At 51.0% G+C, this 20,900-nt stretch overlaps 1 protein-coding gene and 1 non-coding gene across 2 annotated transcripts in view; one reads left to right on the top strand and one right to left on the bottom strand.

Moving 5' to 3' along the window:
* The window catches only part of agmo (alkylglycerol monooxygenase), a 651,239-nt gene that overhangs the window by 231,728 nt on the left and 398,611 nt on the right, over positions 1–20,900 (bottom strand). The gene's annotated exons all lie outside the window — the stretch shown is intronic.
* LOC139264978 (U1 spliceosomal RNA) lies at positions 2,026–2,184 on the top strand. The gene has a single exon (XR_011593455.1). It is a non-coding gene; the product is annotated as a U1 spliceosomal RNA (small nuclear RNA).

Below are 20,900 nucleotides of genomic sequence, written 5' to 3'. Positions count from 1 at the left end.
TTTCTACCGGATGGGCAGGGTTAAAATTACCCCTTCAATTTTTATTCATCATCCTGCTTTTTCACTGGTCGCTCTGTAATATCCTGTCAATTCCAACAGTAAATGTCAGTTTCAATCAAATAATTGTGTCTCTAAACTTGCTTGTTTGAAAAAAGGTGCAAAGTGGTGTACCCAGAGGTGAGTGCTCAGTATCTGTGTTCTCTGTGCATTTGCATGATTTGGCCATAGGGAACACAATCTCAAAATTTGCTGAGGACACAAAAGTAGTAGAATTGGCAGTGAGGAGAACTGTAAAAGACTGTGGAGAAACACTGACTGGTCAGCATTGAATGGACAGACCGATGACAGATGTAATTTAATTAAGTTGAGTAATACACTTTGAGAGGAAAAACCAGGATTGGAAGTATACACTCAATGCAAAGATGCTAAAGAGTGTGGATGAAGAAAGAGAACTTAGGACAGTGGCAGGGAAAATACAGCCCATAGGCCATATCCGGCCTGTTAATGGATTCCATCCGGACCACCAAGGTCTTGCTTCCACCGCACCTGACCCCCAGCCTGGCCTGATCCCCCATAACGTCAGTAGGTGGATCATTGTCTTTGAGGCAGGAGGGGAGCCTCATAATGGGCCAGCGAGACAGAAGGCGAAGATAGAGAGACAGACGGCTGAGGTGGACAGAAGGTGGCCAGGAGTCGTGGAATGGGCCACAGCCCCTCGGGCCTTTTACCAATGGCAGCGTGGCCCCGACACTGATTTCTGGCTGGATCTTTGTTTTTGCTTCTCGATGGATGTGTGCAACTCTGAAAGTCAGTCACATGAGAATTAAATCCACTTTTTCCCCAATTGCTTATTTAACCGCAACGAATTCCGACCATTCGTTTGCAACAAATCCAGTGCATTGCCAGGCCGAGCAAGAGCTCAGGCATCAGCTCACAAGCAGAAAAATAAAAGATTTTTCTTGTCAGTTGTGGTTGAAATTTATTTGACATGTATAAATAGTATTAGAAGTTGAAACCTATCCCCTCTAGTTTTTTTACCGTTTTTTTTAAAGAAAAGGTATTTTCTCCCCATCTACTTTTGGTTTTTATGGGCTATACTATTTGTTCAAGTTATGAAGCAAAATATTTGCAAATAATCCATCCATGTATCAGAACGAGCAATAACTCCTCATCAAACTTTGCTGATATGGTAACTTGGTCAAAAGAGGGCAGATTGACATCTAATGAGATCAAATTAAGAATCTGTTTATATGATAAATAAACCCATCACTTAAGCTAACATTGCTCCACGGTTAAACCTGTCCCTATGTGAACCTTTTATAAGAACATAAGAACATAAGAATTAGGAACAGGAGTAGGCCATCTAGCCCCTCGAGCCTGCTCCGCCATTCAATAAGATCATGGCTGATCTGGTCGTGGACTCAGCTCCACTTACCCGCCCTCTCCCCGTAACCCTTAATTCCCTTATTGCTTAAAAATCTATCTATCTTTGACTTGAATACATTCAATGAGCTAGTCTCAACTGCTTCCTTGGGCAGAGAATTCCACAGATTCACAACCCTCTGGGAGAAGAAATTCTTTCTCAACTCGGTTTTAAATTGGCTCCTCCGTATTTTGAGGCTGTGCCCCCTAGCTCTAGTCTCCCCCACCAATGGAAACAACCTCTCTGCCTCTATCTTGTCTATCCCTTTCATGATTTTAAATGTTTCTATAAGATCACCCCTCATCCTTCTGAACTCCAAGGAGTAAAGACCCAGTCTACTCAATCTATCGTCATAAGGTAACCCCCTCATTTCTGGAATCAGCCGAGTGAATCGTCTCTGTACCCCTTCCAAAGCTAGTATATCCTTTCTTAAGTAAGGTGACCAAAACTGCACGCAGTACTCCAGGTGCGGCTTTACCAATACCTTATACAGTTGCAGCAGGACCTCCATGCTTTTGTACTCTATCCCTCTCGCAATGAAGGCCAACATTCCATTTGCCTTCCTGATTACCTGCTGCACCTGCAAACTAACCTTTTGGGATATACTTACCTGGCAGGGGAGTAACAATGATCAAGAAGGTGGTTTTCCCAGGACGAGGCTAGCCCATTGCACTTCGGGTGTGCTGACGCCTGCGATGTCCCCAAATGCGGGATACTCGACTGCAAAATTTGTGGTAGTGGGGGACTGCGTTCGCGCTCAAAAAGAGTTTCATGCACAAGGACCAATCGTGGAGCAGTGGAGGCGTGTCCTGCTCAGTTGGCTGAGTGAGCAGTGAGGAGAGGAGTTCCTGCTTTTGCTCCTGGCTGGGCCTGAGAATCAGCCCAGGAAGAGAAGGAAGGAAGGAAGGGGCTTCACCACCAACTTTCACCCAGAGGGAGAGGAGGAAAGCAGAAAACTTTGAACATCTTTTACCATTCTACAAAGAGTTGGAGAGAGGGGGAAAGACCAACAACAACATCCAGTGTGGAACGAGGGAGACTCTACCAATCTACAGGTGGGTGTATTGGTGCAGTCCCCAATAGACTTTGTTGTATCGGTGCGGGGAGGAAAGAAGACCACTGAGGGCCGGAACATCGCGGGGGTTGTGTGTGTGTGGAAGTGTGTGTGGGGGTCTTGCCTACAGCTAGGCCCCACACACAATTGAAACACCCCTCCCCCATTGCCTAGCCTGGGATAGCTGGAGCTACCTGGCTCAAGAATATTTATCACCTATTGAACATCGTTGGGAGTGTGTGCCTGGGTGGCTCTAGCTGCCCCAGGTGAAGACATCTTCTCCCCTCACCCGAAGACCACCCCAAAGACTATTTGTGTTTTGCCATCTGGGGATTGCACCCACCCACAGCTGCGAGGGGAGACCTGCCCTCGCAGTTCCCCCCCTCTTCCCACCCCCCTCTCTCTTTCTCTGTTACTCTCTGTTTCTCCCCTCTCTCTCTGAGAGCCCTTCCTCCCAAATTGGAAAAAAAACAAAACAATTGAGACAACTGAGCAGAGGGAGCAAGGCCCCTCCCCAATTGCCAACTAGGGGAGAGGTGTGCCTCGTTAAGTGCTCCTCTGCTCAGTCATATTAAACGAGGCCAAGCAAGACCATTAAGGCCTGTGACTTTGGGGTGGGTGTAGCCCTTAAAGGGACCCCGTGATGGCGACCCCATCCACACCGGTGGCGGGGCCAGCAAGGACATATGTGCAGGCGGTGTCCACATCCACGGCACCTCCTGCGCCACCCGATGCCCTGCCACCTTTTACACTAATAACGAAGAAACACGGGGTCAAGAGCTACACTCACCCCACAATGAGCATCGAGGAGTGCGTGCGGGCGATGGCTGGGGTAGTCGGCCCCTCGGCCATTGTTGCAGCCTCCAAGATGTCTGGGAAGGCCGTGTTCTTCATGGGGTCGGAGCGGGCGGTGTCCCTGGCCCTCGAAAAGGGGCTCACGGTGGGCGGGACGTTCCTGCCGGTGGACCCTCTCGAGGACACCGCGCAGAGGGTCATCGTGTCAAACGTCCCGCCCTTTGTTCCCGCTGAGCTCCTCCTCCCTCACCTACACCAACTGGGGGAGGTAAGGTCGGGGATCAACCCCATACCGCTCGGCCTCAGGGAGAGCAGCCTGCGCCACGTGTTCTCCTTCCGCCGCCAGCTCTTTGTCCGGCTGGCGCGGGAGGACACGACGGAAGGGCATTTTAATGTGGTGCACGAGGGGACTGCCTACCGCGTCTTCTGGACGTCGGACGGCGTGCGGTGCCATGCCTGTAGGGAGGTGGGGCATGTTCGTAAGAACTGCCCCGCCTCCAAGGCCGCCAAACCACCGAAGGCGGCCAAGGCTGGCGCCGCCGCCACCCCTCCTCCTAGTTGCGTCCGCGTGCCGGGAGCCGTAGGTGCGCGGGCATCGTCGGAGGCCTTTGTTTTCAGGGCCTCCGGCGGGGGGGGAGGGAGAGCATCCGACCGGAAAGAAGGCGCGGAACAAGGCAAAACATCAAGAGGCGGGTCCCCTCAGTGCGCCAGAAAGTTTGACCACCGCGCTCGGCCCAACCCAGTCGGCGGCGAGCGCAGGGTGCCCTGAGCCCGTGCCCGAGCCCTTGAAAACACCGCAGAGGGGCCCGGGCGCGGGCAAGAAAAGGAAAAGGGGGGGGCGGAGCGGGAGGCCTCGGCAGACATGGAGGTCTCCCTGCCTCAGCGCACCCCCAGCAACAAAAGGAGGAGCCGCTCCGTTGAGGCGGAGAGGGAACAACATCCCTCCGCGGAGGAGTCGGTGCCCGCCGCGTGTCCCGCGTCCCCCACCAGCGCCCCCAAGCAGCGCCGTAGGCGGGAGGAGTCTGTCCCCGGGGAGGGTGAGACAGTCGAGGCTGCCCAGCCTCTGCCTCCCGGGGATGGCATGGAAGATCTGCCTGTCGTGGGGGCGTGGGGATCGCGGAGGAATGCATTGCCGCCGGGCCGGGCGTCCCGGGGACTGAGGCAGGCGGGGCCGAAAAGGCCGAACCTGAGCCCGCCCAGCCAATATCCAACTTCCCCCGGGATTTGCTCGACCCGGAAGAAACACAAATTATTAACAATTTTAATGACATTGTAAATGCTGGGCCGGGGGGTGGCAGCGGGGAGGGGGAGGAACACCCACCCTCGCCCCCTACTTTGGAGCTGGGGCACTTGGAGAGCCTGGGGATTTCCTATGGACGGGTCTCTCCTTGTTCCCCGGTTCCTGGGGCGGAGGGGGAACCCCTTCCGCTGTCGTTTCCCAACCCAGCACCATTTTTAAAAGAGCCCAGTGGGGACTCCTCTGCCGACGATCCTGGGGGTGGGATCTGGGCAGAGCCAGGGCCGGTTGGAGCGGCCGGGTCATTTGCCGTACCTTGTGCGGTCGATGGGCCGGCTGCTGGCGGCCACCTCCCGGAGGAGGACGGGGACTCGGTGGGGGACGCGGGAGAAGAACTAGAGACCACCGCCAGGGAGGCGGTGGATCTGCTCGCGGCCGCCGCTGAGGCCCTCCTCATTCCTGCAAAGGAACTCCGGGACTTTTTGGCCCAGAGCCGGGGTCGCTGCGACCAAGCCCGACTGGCCCTGGAAAAATGGTCCGAGCCAGAGCTGATCAAGGGGTACGTCCGCGCCGCCGCTAAAACCTTGGCCGCGGGCTGGCACTTGACAAAGGCGCAACACCTTGAGCTGCGCGAGCTCGAGGGACTCCTCGCTGGGCTGCGGAGGGAGTGGAGTTCAACAAAAGACTCCGCTCCCTCCCCCACAATAGGTTAAGGTAGAGGTTGCACTATGCTTTTGCCATGAAGATAACCATAGCCAGCCTCAACATCAACGGCGGCAGAGGGGCACGCCGTAGATTTGACAATTTTTCGCTCCTGCGGGAGGGGAAATATGTGGTGTGCTTCCTGCAAGAAACCCACACCGTTCCGGGAGACGAAGCCACGTGGCTCCTGGAATGGCAAGGAGAGGTCTGCATGAGCCACCTCACCGCCATTTCTAGTGGGGTGGCCATCCTGCTGGGCCCGCATTTTCAGCCGGAGATCTTGGGGGTCGAGGAGCCCGTGCCAGGCCGCTTGCTGCACGTAACGGTTCGCCTGGGAGACGTGCCGCTCCATCTCGTGAACGTGTACGCCCCTCAGCCCGGCCCGCAGCAAACGCGCTTCTTTGAAGAGGTGTCCGCTCTTCTTGGCTCCGTCGACGTCGGCGACTGCATTGTCCCCGGGGGGGATTTTAACTGCACCCTCGAGGCGAGGGACCGCTCCGATGCCCCGCAGTGCATGACGGCGATGGAGAAGTTGAGGGACCTGGTCGGGTCCTTCGACTTGGTGGACGTCTGGCGAAATCTCCACCCCGACTTCAGCGCCTTTACTTGGGTGAGGCCTGGAGTAGGATGGTCCAGAGTCGACCGCCTTTACGTGTCTCGGGCGTACGTTTCCTGCGTCCCGGCGGCCTCCATGCGGCCGGTGCCGTGTTCGGACCACCACCTGGTGTGGGCGGAGCTCGCTTCGCTCCGCGCGAGGACGGGGTCCACGTACTGGCACTTTAACAACCGGCTGCTGGAGAACGTGCGGTTCCAGGACTCGTTCCGTCGATTCTGGTCTGACTGGAGAAGGAAGCAGGAGGGCTTCCCCTCCTTGAGGCTATGGTGGGACGTGGGCAAGGCTCACGTCCACGTCTTCTGTCAAGAGTATGCGAGGGGGTCGACCAAGAGGCGGGCGGCCAGGGTCGGGCGCCTAGAAAAAGAGGTGCTCGACCTGGAATCCCGTCTCGGTCAAGTCGTCCAGGACCCGGCCCTGCAGACGGTGTACGAAGCGAAGAAGGCCGCGCTGAAGGACCTGCAGCTCGTCGGGTCCCGAGGCACGTTCGTGAGGTCGCGGATCCGGTTCCTGCGGGATCTGGACCGCGGCTCCCCCTTCTTCTACTCGCTGGAAAAAAGGCAGAGTGTCCGTAAGCAGCTCTTGACGCTGCTGGCCGACGACGGCTCTCTCGTCTCGGATCCGGAGGGCGTCAACAACAGGGCCTGTGAATATTACGGGGCTCTGTTCTCTCCGGATCCGTCCAGCGAGGAAGCGCGTGGAGTTTTGTGGGAGGACCTGCTAAAGGTCAGCCCGGAGGGCGCCGAAAATTTGGAAGCTCCGCTAAGCCTGGCGGAGCTGACCGGTGCCCTCGACCGGCTCTCGAGGGGAAAATCCCCGGGGCTGGACGGGCTGACCGTGGAGTTCCACAGGGCGTTCTGGGACGTCCTGGGGGGCGACTACGCGCGGGTCCTGGGGGAAAGTCTGGCGACCGGGGAGATGCCCCTCTCTTGGCGCAGGGCAGTCATCGTCCTGCTGCCTAAGAAGGGCGATCTCCGCCTCCTTAAGAACTGGCGCCCGGTCTCCCTCCTCAGCACGGACTACAAAATCTTCGCCAGGGCGATGTCTGCTCGCCTTGGTGCCGTGCTGGACCACATGATCCACCCCGACCAGTCCTACACGGTCCCGGGCCGGACAATCCACGACAACATCCATCTGGTCCGGGACCTCATCCATTGTTCCCAGGAGGCTGGTCTGTCGGTCGCCTTCCTATCCCTCGACCAAGAGAAGGCGTTCGACAGGGTGGATCACGACTATCTGCTCGGAACTCTGCGCGCTTTCGGGTTCGGGACGCATTTCGTCGCCCGGATCCGACTTTTGTACGCCGCCGCGGAGTGTCTGATTAAGGTTAACGGGTCCTTGACGGCGCCCCTTCGCTTTAGGAGAGGGGTGCGCCAGGGATGCCCCATGTCCGGCCAGTTATATGCCATCTGCGTGGAGCCTTTCCTGCGCCTCTTGCGGACGAGGTTGACGGGACTGGCTCTGCAAGGGCCGGGCGTGGAGGTCGTCCTCTCGGCTTACGCCGATGACGTGCTCCTCGCGGTAGAGGATCCCGCTGACCTGCGGCGGATGCGTGAGTGCCAAGAGATTTACTCGGCCGCATCCTCCGCCAGAATCAACTGGGAGAAATGTTCCGGACTCCTGGTGGGTCAGTGGCGGGTGGACTCCCTGCCGGAGGAGCTCAGGCCTTTTGCCTGGAGCACGACCCATCTCCTCTATCTGGGAGTCTACCTTAGCCCCGACGAGGGAGCCTGGCCGGCGAACTGGCAGGAGCTGGAGGCCAAGGTCGCCGCTCGCCTAGGGCGCTGGACAGGACTGCTCCGAGTGCTGTCCTACAGGGGTCGAGCGCTAGTCATAAACCAGCTGGTGGCCGCAATGTTGTGGTACGGGCTGGTCACTTTGACCCCTCCCCCTGCGTTTGTCGCCAAGATACAGAAGAAGCTGGTGGATTTCTTTTGGAACAACAGGAAGCACTGGGTCTCTGCCGCGGTCTTGAGTCTCCCGCTTGAGGAGGGCGGTCAGTCGTTGGTGTGCGTCAGTGCCCAGCTCGCGACTTTCCATCTTCAGACCCTGCAGAGATACCTTTACGTTGAGCCCCCTCCTAGGTGGTGCGCTCTGGCGACATATTTCTTCCGCCAGCAGCGCGACCTCAACTACGACACGCAGCTCCTGTTTGTGAACTTGGGGGGTGTCAGGACCGCCCTCCGGGAGCTGCCTGTCTTTTACAGGGACCTCATCAGGGTCTGGAACAAAGTCTCCACCAAGCGCAGCTCTCCGCCGGCTGGAGTGGCGGCTGTCCTGCAGGAGCCGCTGCTCGGGAATCCGTACCTTCACGACCGAGGTTTTATGTGACGGTCGGAAGAGAGGGCTGTGGCTGGTGAGGTGACCAGGGTCAGGGACCTGCTCGATGGCGGAGGAGCGGGCTGGATGGCGCCAGGCACGCTGGCGCGGCGCCTAAATTCAGCCGACGTCCGCCACGCGGCCGAAGACATCGAGTCGCTAAAAACAGCTTTGGGCCCTGATTCTGTTAGGTGCATCGAGGAGGCTCAAGCACGTGGGGAGATCCCGTCCGAACTGACCCCCGTCCGGACGGAATTCCTCATTGGCGCCAAATCCCGGAACCTCCCTCGGGGGCCGGCGCCTCACAACTTGAGCCGCCTCGGGGAAATCCCCTCCGTGCCTTTCAGTTCCGCGCGGAGGGGTTTCCTGTACGGGCTGCTCCTGCACACTCTCAACTTTGCCATCCTCGCCGGCCGTCCGGACACGCCATGGCGTACCATCTTGCCGTCCGGAGGAGGCGGGGGTCCCCAATGGAGGGCACTCTATGCGGGAGTCCTCCCACTATTCATCGGGGACTTGGCCTGGAGGGTGGTGCACGGAGCAGTGCCGTGCAACAAATTTTTAAGCTGGTTCACGGACTCCCAGACCGCCTGCAATTTCTGCGGTCTGGAAGAGTCCGTGTTCCATGTTTTTATGGAATGCACGAGGTTGCAGCCCCTGTTTTATTATTTGAAGGGGCTGCTCCTGAAATTCTGGCTGCACTTCAGTCCCACTCTCGTGATCTTTGGGCACGCTGTGCGGAGGGGAGTGGGTAGGTCCGAAGGCCTCCTCGTAGGACTGCTCCTGGGCACGGCCAAGGGTGCCATCAGCCGGTCCAGGGAGCGGGCAGTCGAGGGGGTCGTTCAACCTGACTGCCTGCCTCTCTTCCGCTCTTACATCCGAGCCAGGGTGTCCCTGGAGATGGAGCACGGGGTGTCCACCGGTACGCTCGCGGCCTTCCGCGAGAGGTGGGCACCGGAGGGACTGGAGTGCATCATCACGCCCGGCAACCAAATTTTAATTTGATATTACGTTTTAAAGTTTAATTTGTTTTAATTGCCGGTGCTTTTAGTGTCCCCCTCCCTTTTTATAGGGGGCACTGGAAAAAATGTGATTTTAGCGCCCAAAAAAAAAAAACAAAAAAAAAAGAAAAACACAAAAAAAAATCACAAAAAAAAAGAAAAAAAGGGCCTTGTAAATGTCTGCTGTGTCATCCAGGGCGGGTGGCACGGTTTAATGTTTATGTTTTTTTTCAGGTAAACTCAAAAAGAGTTTCATGCACAAGGACCCCCAGGTCCCTCTGCACCACAGCATGTTGTAATTTCTCCACATTCAAATAATATTCCCTTTTATTGTTTTTTTTCCCAAGGTGGATGACCTCACACTTTCCGACATTGTATTCCATCTGCCAAACCTTAGCCCATTCGCTTAACCTGTCCAAATCTCCTTGCAGCCTCTCTGAGTCCTCTACACAACCCGCTTTCCCACTAATCTTAGTGTCATCTGCAAATTTTGTTGCACTACACTCTGTCCCCTCTTCTCGGTCATCTATGTATATTGTAAACAGTTGTGGGCCCAGTACTGATCCCTGTGGCACACCACTAACCACTGATTTCCAACCCGAAAAGGACCCATTTATCCCGACTCTCTGCTTTCTGTTCGCCAGCCAATTCTCTATCCATGCTAATACATTTCCTCTGACTCCACGTACCTTTATCTTCTGCAGTAACCTTTTGTGTGGCACCTTATCGAATGCCTTTTGGAAATCTAAATACACCACATCCATCGGTACACCTCGATCCACCATGCTTGTTATATCCTCGAAGAATTCCAGTAAGTTAGTTAAACATGATTTCCCTTTCATGAATCCATGCTGCGTCTGCTTGATTGCACTATTCCTATCTAGATGTCCCGCTATTTCTTCCTTAATGATAGTTTCAAGCATTTTCCCCACTACAGATGTTAAACTAACCGGCCTATAGTTACCTGCCTTTTGCCTGCCCCCTTTTTTAAACAGAGGCGTTACATTAGCTGCTTTCCAATCCGCTGGTACCTCCCCAGAGTCCAGAGAATTTTGGTAGATTATAACGAATGCATCTGCTATAACTTCCGCCATCTCTTTTAATACCCTGGGATGCATTTCATCAGGACCAGGAGACTTGTCTACCTTCAGTCCCATTAGCCTGTCCAGCACTACCCCCCTAGTGATAGTGATTGTCTCAAGGTCCTCCCTTCGCACATTCCTGTGGCATGCAAATATTGGCATGGTTTTTGTGTCTTCCACTGTGAAGACGGAAGCAAAATAATTGTTTAAGGTCTCAGCCATTTCCACATTTCCCATTATTAAATCCCCCTTTTCATCTTCTAAGGGACCAACATTTACTTTAATCACTCTTTTCCGTTTTATATATCTGTAAAAGCTTTTACTATCTGTTTTTATGTTTTGCGCAAGTTTACCTTCGTAATCTATCTTCCCTTTCTTTATTGCTTTTTTAGTCATTCTTTGCTGTTGCTTAAAATTTTCCCAATCCTCTAGTTTCCCACTAACCTTGGCCACCTTATACGCATTGGTCTTTGATTTGATACTTTCCTTTATTTCCTTGGTTATCCACGGCTGGTTATCCCTTCTCTTGCCGCCCTTCTTTTTCACTGGAATATATTTTTGTTGCGCACTATGAAAGAGCTCCTTAAAAGTCCTCCACTGTTCTTCAATTGTGCCACCGTTTAGTCCTTGTTTCCAGTCTACTTTAGCCAACTCTGCCCTCATCCCACTGTAGTCCCCTTTGTTTAAGCATAGTACGCTCGTTTCTGACACAACTTCCTCATCCTCAATTTGTATTACAAATTCAACCATATTGTGATCACTCATTCCGAGAGGATCTTTTACGAGGAGATCGTTTATTTTTCCTGTCTCATTACACAGGACCAGATCTAAGATGGCTTGCTCCCTTGTAGGTTATGTTCCATACTGTTGTAAGAAACAATCCCGTATGCATTCTATGAATTCCTCCTCCAGGCTACCCCGTGCGATTTGATTTGACCAATCGATATGTAGGTTAAAATCCCCCATGACTACTGCCGTTCCTTTTTCACATGCCTCCATTATTCCCTTGATTATTGCCCGCCCCACCGTGAAGTTATTATTTGGGGGCCTATAAACTACGCCGACCAGTGACTTTTTCCCCTTACTATCTCTAATCTCCACCCACAATAATTCAACATTTTGTTCATTGGAGCCAATATCATCCCTCACAACTACCCTGATATCATATTTTATTAACAGAGCTACCCCACCTCCTTTCCCTTCTTGCCTATCTTTCTGAATTGTCAGATACCCCTGTATGTTTAATTCCCAGTCTTGGCCACCTTGCAACCATGTTTCTGTAATGGCCACCAAATCATACCCATTTGTAATGATTTGTGCCGTCAACTCATTTACTTTATTTCGAATGCTGCGTGCATTTAGGTAGAGTGTTTTCATCCTAGTTTTTAAACCATGATTTTTAGTTTCGACCCCTCCTGCAGCCCTTTTATATTCAGTGGCCCTTTTTGTTTCTTGCCTTTGGTTTCTCTGCCCTCCACTTTTACTCATCTCTTTTCTGTCTTTTGTTTTTGTCTCCTTTTTGTTTCCCTCTGTCTCCCTGTATTGGTTCCCATCCCCCTGCCATATTAGTTTAACTCCTCACCAACAGCACTAGCAAACACTCCCCCTAGGACATTGGTTCCGGTCCTGCCCAAGTGCAGACCATCCAGTTTGTACTGATCCCACCTCCCCCAGAACCTGTTCCAATGCCCCACGAATTTGAATCCCTCCCTGCTGCACCACTGCTCAAGCCATGTATTCATCTGTGCTATCCTGCGATTCCTACTCTGACTAGCACGTGGCACTGGTAACAATCCCGAGATTACTACTTTTGAGGTCCTACTTTTTAATTTAGCTCCTAGCTCCTTAAATTCGTCTCGTAGGACCTCATCCCTTTTTTTACCTATGTCGTTGGTACCAATGTGCACCACGACAACTGGCTGTTCTCCCTCCCTTTTTAGAATGTCCTGCACTCGCTCGGAGACATCCTTGACCCTTGCACCAGGGAGGCAACATACCATCCTGGAGTCTCGATTGCGGCTGCAGAAACGCCTATCTATTCCCCTTATGATTGAATCCCCTATCACTATCGCTCTCCCACTCTTTTTTATGCCCTCCTGTACAACAGAGCCAGCCACGGTGCCATGAACTTGGCTGCTGCTGCTCTCCCCTGATGAGTCATCTCCCTCAACAGCACTCAATTTATGTACCCAACTTCTCAAAAACATGCACACTCATTCTTTGTTCACTTTCACTCCAGCACACAAGGAGAAGCCTAACTTCTTCATGCTAAGGTTACTCATGTATTTTTTTGCAGCAGAGTGAGGAGCCTTTGATAAAGTTAGCTTATGCAAACACGAAGAAAAATTGCAAAAGGGAATTAAGAAACTACATGCTCTGAGAAAATCTTCTTCGGCGGTCCCTCGTATCGAGGATGACTTGCTTCCACACCAAAAAGGGATTAGTTCACTGGTGTTTTGATGAGGACCTGATATTCCAGGACCCGAACTACATGTTGAAGGGTGGTAGATGCCTGTGCGTGGATTTTTTTTAACATGTGGTGGCCTTTGCACACCAGACACCACACGGGCTTGACAGAGCTAGGTCTTTGTTCAGTGGCAAGGATTAAATATACTCCAAAATACATTAAAAGATTACATATTTTGCAATGATAATAGGACCTTTAAAAAAGTGATCAAGTAAAGTTTTAATGGAATCATGTACTCCAGACAAATCTAGTTTTGCCTTTTGGTAACTGGTTGGTATTGTTGCTAGACTTCAAAATAGGAGTCGAGTGCTCTCTGCAAATGATTTGGGAAAGCCAAAATCTCTTCCAGCGGCAGGAGTTGGTGAGCGGCCTGCACGAGACCTTGCGATTATTGTGCGATTGCTTGGCCACACATCTTCGGGGGAATATTCGTGTGCGGCTCTCAACAGCTCAGCAAAACTTGTTAAGTGGTCCTCCAGCCCAAATAATTGCCCATCCCTGACTTAGGAGTTCAAATGCATAATTCCCTGAAAGGCCAACAGTGTTTTGAGTTTTAGAAATAAGTGAATAGTGTACAAGAAGTAATGATGAATTTGTATCAGAAATTAGTTCAACTTCCATTAGAGTATTGTGTGCAATATTGGATGCTTCATCATTGAAAGACATTAACATCGCAGAGTGTACACGATGATGATGCCAGGGTTGGGAAAATATATTATGAAGGAAAACTTGGGGGAGATTTACTAGAGGTGTTCAAAATCATAAAGGGTTTTGATAGAGTAAATAAGGAGAAACTGTTTCAACTGCCATGAAGGTTGATAACCAGAGAACACAGACATAAGGTAATTAGCAAATGAACCAGAGGGGAGATGAGAATTTTTTTAACGCAGTGAGTTATGATGATCTGGAATGCACTGCCTAAAAATATAGTGGAAGCAGATTCAATAGCAACTTTCAAAAGGAATTTGATAAATATGTGAAGGGGAAAAATTGCAGGACAATAGGGGAAGAGCAAGGGAGTGGATGCAACTGGATAGCTCTTTCAGAGCCAGTACGGGCACAATGGGCTGAACTGCCTCATTCTGTGCTGTGTGATTCTAAATCCACTAAGCTAAGAGAATGTTTAATTGAGGTTTTTAAAATTTGCAGATTTGATAGTGAGCAGGGACAGCTAATTTCCTGGGATCAGGGAGTCAGTAACAAGAGGATCATCAATTTAAAATCGACAGTGAGTGAAGAGAGCATAGGAACAAAAAATCATACAAAGAGGATTATTGGAGAATGGAATATTTTGCCAAAGGAACATAATAACATAAGAATTAGGAGCATGAGTAGGCCATTCGGCCCCTTGAGCCTGTTCCGTCATTCAGTAAGATCATGGCTTTTCTTCTACCTCAACTCTACTTCCCTGAACTTTCCACATATCCCTTGATTCCCTTAATATTGAATATACTCAGAGACTGAGCCCTCCACAGCCCCTCTAGGGGAGTGAATTCCAAAGATTCACCACCATCTGAGTGAAGAAATTTCTCCTCATCTCAGTATTAAATGGCTGACCCCTTATTCTGTGACCCCTGGTTCTAGTCTCCCCAGACAGGGAAAACATCTTCCCTGCATCTATCCTGTCAAGCCCTGGAAGAATTTTGTATGTTTCAATGAGGTCACATCTCATTCTTCTAAACTCTAGAGAATATAAGCCTAATCTACTCAATATCTCCTCAGGACAATTTCCCCCATCCCAGGAATCAGTCTGGTGAACCTTTGTTGCACTCCCACTATGGTAAGTGTATCCTCCCTTAGGTAAGGAGACCAAAACTGTACACAATACTCCAGGTGTGGTCTTACCGGGGCCCCATATAATTGCAGTAAGATACCTTTACTCTTATACTCAATCCTCTTGCAATGAAAGCCAACATACCATTTGCTTTCTTAATTCAAAAGCAAAATACTGCGGATGCTGGAATCTGGAATAAAAACAGAAAATGCGAGAAAGCTCAGCGAGTCAGGCAGCATCTGTGGAGAGAGAGCAGAGTTAATGTTTCGGGTCGATGACCCTTCGTCAGAACTGGAAAGTGTTTAGAAAGAACAGATTCTTAACAAGCACTGAAAGGGGGAGGGGAAGAAAGAACAAAAGGGAAGGTCTGTGATAGGGTGGAAGACAGGAGAGATTAGAGAGACAAAAGGGATGATGGACCAAATTCAAATGGTAATGCCAGAAGATAGAAAAACATTAGTCAAGATAGGGTGTGAATGGTGGGATTATGACCAACTGCCATTAGAGGCAAGGAGAAAAAAAAGAAACAGGCTCTGGCAGGGAGAGGGGGGGGAGGGGTGGGGCGGGGGGAAAGGGAGCCAAAGATTGGCAGCGGATATGCTCTGCTATTTACAATATACATTAATGATTTAGATGAAGGAATTGAATGTAATATCTCCAAGTTTGCAGATGACACTAAGCTGGGTGGCAGTGTGAGCTGTGAGGAGGACGCTAAGAGGCTGCAGGGTGACTTGGACAGGTTAGGTGAGTGGGTAAATGCATGGCAGATGCAGTATAATGTAGATAAATGTGAGGTTATCCATTTTGGTGGCAAAAACAGGAAGGCAGATTATTATCTGAATGGTGACAGATTAGTAAAAGGGGAGGTGCAACGAGACCTGGATATCATGGTACATCAGTCACTGAAGGTAGGCATGCAGGTACAGCAGGCACTAAAGAAAGCAAATGGCATGCTGGCCTTCATAGCGAGAGGATTTGAGTATAGGAGCAGGGAGGTCTTACTGCAGTTGTACAGGGCCTTGTTGAGGCCACACCTTGAGTATTGTGTGCAGTTTTGGTCTAATCTGAGGAAGGACGTGCTTGCTATTGAGGGGGTGCAGCGAAGGTTCACCAGACTAATTCTCGGGATGGCAGGACTGACATATCAAGAAAGACTGGATCGACTAGGCTTATACTCACTGGAATTTAGAAGAATGAGAGGGGATCTCATAGAAACATATAGAATTCTGACAGGACTGGACAGGTTAGATACAGGAAGAATGTTCCCGATGTTGGGGAAGTCCAGAACCAGAGGTCACAGTCTAATGATAAGGGGCAAGCCATTTAGGACCGAGATGAGGAGAAACTTTTTCACCCAGAGAGTGGTGAACCTGTGGAATTCTCTACCACAGAAAGTTGTTGAGTCCAGTTCGTTGGATATATTCAAGAGGGAGTTATGGCTAAAGGGATCAGGGGGTATGGAGAGAAAGCAGGAATAGGGTACTGAAGTTGCATGATCAGCCTTGATCATATTGAATGGCAGTGCAGGCTCGAAGGGCCAAATGGCCGACTCCTGCACCTATTTTCTATGTTTCTAATTGAAATTGTTGAGCTCGATGTTGAGTCCAGAAGGCTGTACAATGCCAAAACGAAAGATTGCGTAGAGCTTCGTTGGAACATAGAAACATAGAAAATAGGAGCAGTAGTAGGCCATTTGGTCCTTCGAGCCTGCACCGCCATTCAATATGATCATGGCTGATCCTCTATCTTAACACCATATGCCTGCTTTTTCCCCATACCCCTTGATGCCTTTTGTGTCTAAAAATCTATCTATTTCCTTCTTAAATGTATTCAGTGACTTGGCCTTCACAGCCTTCTGAGAATTCCACAGGTTCACCATCCTCTGAGTGAAAAAATGTCTCCTCATCGCGGTCCTAAATTTCCTACCCCATATCCTGAGACTGTGACCCCTTGTTCTAGACTTCCCAGCCAGGGGAAACAGCCTTCCTGCATCCAGTCTGTCGAACCCCATCAGAATTTTATACGTTTCAATGAGATCCCCTCTCATTTTTCTAAACTCTAGTGAATACAGGCCTAGTCGACCCAATCTCTCCTCATACAACAGTCCTGCCATCCCAGGAAACAGTCTGGAGAACTTTCGCTGCACTCCCTCTATGGCAAGTATATCCTTTCTTAGAAACAGTGTGGGAGACCGAGGACGGAGAGGTCAGAGTTGGAATGGAGTGGAGAATCATAGTGGTAGGCGACCGGAAGCTCAGGGTCACGCTTGCGGACTGAACGGACTTGCTCCGCAAAGCGGTCACCCAATCTACACTTGGTCTTCCCAAAGTAGAGGAGACCACATTATGAGCAGCGAATACAGTATAATAAATTGAAAGAAGTACAAGTAAATTACTGTTTCACCTGGAAGGCCCTGGATAGCGGGAAGAGGTAAAAGAGCAAGTGTTGCATCTCCTGCGCTTGCACGGAAAGATGCTTTGGGAAGGGGAGGGGATGCTGGGGTGACTGGAGAATGGACCAGAGTGTCGCGGAGGGAGCGGTCCCTTCAGAATGCTGGGAGGGGAGGGGAGGGGAAGATGTGATTGGTGGTGGGATCATGCTGGAGGTGGTGGAAATGGCGGAGGATGATCCGTTAAATGTGGAGGCTGGTGGGGTGAAAGGTGGGAACCCTATCATGGTTCTGAAAGGGAGGGGAAGGGGTGAGAGCAGTGGTGCGGGAAATAGAACGGACATGGTCAAGGGCCATGTTAACCATGGTGGAGGATAATCCTCTGTTGAGGAAAAAGAAAGAAATGTCAGAGGCACTAGTGTGAAAGGTGGCGTCATCAGAGCAGATGCGACGGAGAATCTGGGAGAATGGAATTAAGTTCTTACAGGATGCGGGGTGAGAGGAAGGGTAGTCCAGGTAGCTGTGGGAGTCAGTGGCTTATTGTTATGTCTCAAATAAAGCAATATGAGTGAGTACTGTAGACTTGGGTAAGTGTGACCTTAGTATCTTTATTCTGACTCCAGAGTGCTGGCACAGCATGGGAGGCCTGATTATATGCAGTGCTCCCAAGGGATGCTGGGATCCCTTGGGACTCCAACAGATGCACCCTCTGGTGGCGGTAGAATGTTGGTTACAAGGTGTTGCATACATAACATCACTCCCCCCCAAAGTCAATAGTACATTTATTTACAGGGTGAGACAATCTGGGGCTTTCCGCTCCCTAGTCGATCAGACAGTGCAAACAGAGGTGCAGGTGAGTTGACTGGGCCTTCGCTGGGCTGCTGGGGATGGTGAGTTCAGCTTCGTGGTCAACCGTGATGTCGGTTGCCATTTGTGTGTGTATCGGAGGGTCGAAGTTGGTGGTGTCCTCTTCAGGTTGCTCGTGGCTGTCTGTGAGTCGCAGTTTGGTTTGGTCTAAATGCTTTCTGCAAGTTAGTCCATTTGCAAGTTTGACCTCAAACACCCTACTCTCTTCTTTGGTTACGGCAGTGCCAGCAAGTCATTTGGGACCATGTCCATAGTTGAGTACAACTACAGGGTCATTGACTTCAATATCGCGTGACAAATTTGCGCAATCATGGTACATGCTTTATTGATGCCGCCTGCCCTCGACATGATCTTGGAGATCAGGGTGGACTAGAGAGAGCTTTGTTTTGAGTGCCCTTTTCATGAGCAGTTCAACAGGGGGAACCCCGGAGAGTGAGTGGGGTCTTGTGCGGTAGCTGAGCAGGACTCGGGACAGGCGGGTCTGCAGGGAGCCTTCCGACATGCGTTTCAAACTTTGCTTGATGGTTTGGACTGCCCGTTCTGCCTGGCTGTTAGATGTTGGCTTGAACGAGGCAGATGTGACGTGCTTGATCCCATTGCGGGTCATGAATTCCTTGAATTCAGCGCTGGTGGTGCACGGCCCATTGTCGCTGACAAGGACATCAGGCAGGCCGTGTGTGGCAAACCTGGCTCGTAGGCTTTTGATGGTGGCAGTGGACATGCCACAGACATTATTACACACTCAATCCATTTTGATTAAGCATCCACAACAACCAAAAACATTTTGCCTAGAAACAGGCCAGCAAAGTCATTGTGGATCCTAGACCACGGTTTGGAGGGCCATGACCACAAACTTAGCGGTGCCTTCCTGGGTTCATTGCTCAGTTGAGAGCAAGTGTTGCATTGGCACACACAAGACTCCAAATCTGAGTCGATGCCAGGCTACCACACATGGGATCTGGCTATAGCTTTCATCATTACTATGCCTGGGTGGGTACTGTGTAGGTCGCGTATGAACATTTCTCTGCCTTTCTTAGGCAAAACCACGCGATTACCCCACAAAAGACTGTCCGCCTGTATGGACATTTCGTCTTTGCGCCACTAGTATGGCTTTATGTCTTCATGCATCTCCGCTGGGACGCTGGACCAGCTCCCATGGAAGACTCAGTTTTTTATCAGGGACAGTAAAGGATCCTGGCTGGTCCAGGTCCTGATCTGACAGGTCATAACGGGTGACTTTTCGTTTTCAAATGCATCTATCACCAAGAGCAAGTCTGCAGACTGTGCCATTTCCATCCGGTGGTGGACAATGGTAGCCGACTGAGAGCATCAGCACAGATCTCTGTGCCTGGACTGTGGCGAATTACATAGTTATATGCAGACAGCGTGAGCGCCCATCTTTGGATGCGAGCAGAGGCATTGGCATTAATACCTTTGCTCTCTGAGAATAGCGATATGAGTGGCTTATGGTCAGTTTCAAACTCGTACTTAAGCTCAAACAGATACTGGTGCATTTTTTTCACCTCATAAACGCATGCCAGAGCTATTTTTTCAATCATGCTGTCGGCCCTTTCGGCCTTGGACAAACTCCTGGACGCATAAGCGACCGGTTGCAATGTTCCCGATTCATTTGCTTGTTGTAACACACACCCGACCCCGTACGAAGATGCATTGTAAGCTAGCACTAAACATTTACATGGGCCATACAGAACAAGCAGTTCGTTGGAACATAATAGATTTCTGGCTTTCTCAAAAGCAGTCTCTTGTGATTGCCCCCATACCCAGTCATCTCCCTTGCGTTGCAACACATGTAGAGGTTCTAGCAAAGTGCTTAACCCGGGTAGGAAATTACCAAAATAGTTGAGGAGTCTCAGGAACGACCGCAGCTCCGTCATGGTCTGTGGTCTCAGCGCGTTCTTGATGGCCTCCGTCTTGGCATCGGTGGGTCTGATGCCATCTGCCGCGATTCTTCTCCCTAAGAACTCGACCTCTGGCGCCAGCAAAACACACTTCGAGCATTTCAACCCGAGTCCTACACGATCTAGCTGATTTAGAACCTCATCCAGGTTCTGCAAGTGTTCGATGGTGTCCAGACCTGTGATCAATATTTCGTCCTAGAAAACCACGGTGCGCGGAACCGATTTTAGCAGACTCTCAATGTTCCTTTGAAAAATAGCCGCGGCCGATCGAATCCCAAACAGGCATCTTTTGTAAATGAACAGACCTTTGTGCGTGTTGATGCAGGTGAGGCCTTTCGAAGATTCCGCCAGCTCCTGCGTATGTAGGCCGAGGTCAGGTCCACCTTGGTGAACGTCTTCCCTCCTACCAGCGTCGCAAATAGGTCGTCTGCCTTGGGTAGCGGGTACTGGTCCTGCAGCGAAAAATGGTTACTAGTTACTTTATAGTCCCCACAAATTCTGACCGTGCCATCGCCCTTGAGAACCGAAACAATCGGACTGGCCCACTCACTGAACTCAACCGGCACGATGATGGCCTCTCGTTGCAGCCTGTCCAGCTCGATCTGCACTTTCTCTCGCATCATGTATGGCACCGCACGTGCCTTGTGGTGGATGGGTCGTGTACTGGGAACCAAGTGGATATGCACCTTCGCCCCAGAGAAATTTCTGATGCCTGTCTCAAACAATGACGGGAACTTGCTCAAAACCTGGGCACATGAGGCATCGTCGACGGACGAAAGCACTCGGATGTCGTCCCAGTTCCAGCAGATTTTTCCCAGCCAGCTTCTGCCGAACAGTGTGGGGCCATCTCCTGGTACAATCCATAGTGGTAGTTCGTGCACCGCTCCATCATAGGAGACTTTTACTGCTGCACTGCCAATTACAGGGATCAGTTCTTTAGTGTAAGTTCTCAGCTTGGTATGAATAGGGCTCAGCTTGGGCCTTTGTGCCTTGTTGCACCACAGCTGCTCGAAGGCCTTTTTGCTCATGATAGACTGACTCGCACCCGTGTCCAATTCCATGGATACTGGAATTCCATTCAGTTCAACTTTTAACATGATCGGTGGACATTTCGTGGTGAAGGTGTGTACCCCTTACACTTCTGTCTCGGTTTGAGTCTCTAGTTCAGTTTGATCCGCATGGATTGATCTTCCTCTGCAGGGTTTGCTGCTCGTCTACACATTTGCTGGAGGTGTCCCAGTGTTCCACAGCCTTTGCA

This window comes from Pristiophorus japonicus, chromosome 5 (genome assembly GCF_044704955.1).
Source record: "Pristiophorus japonicus isolate sPriJap1 chromosome 5, sPriJap1.hap1, whole genome shotgun sequence".
Classification (NCBI taxonomy): domain Eukaryota; kingdom Metazoa; phylum Chordata; class Chondrichthyes; family Pristiophoridae; genus Pristiophorus; species Pristiophorus japonicus.
The sequence above is the reverse complement of the archived record's forward strand: the minus strand, read 5'-3'. Positions and strand labels throughout refer to the sequence as shown.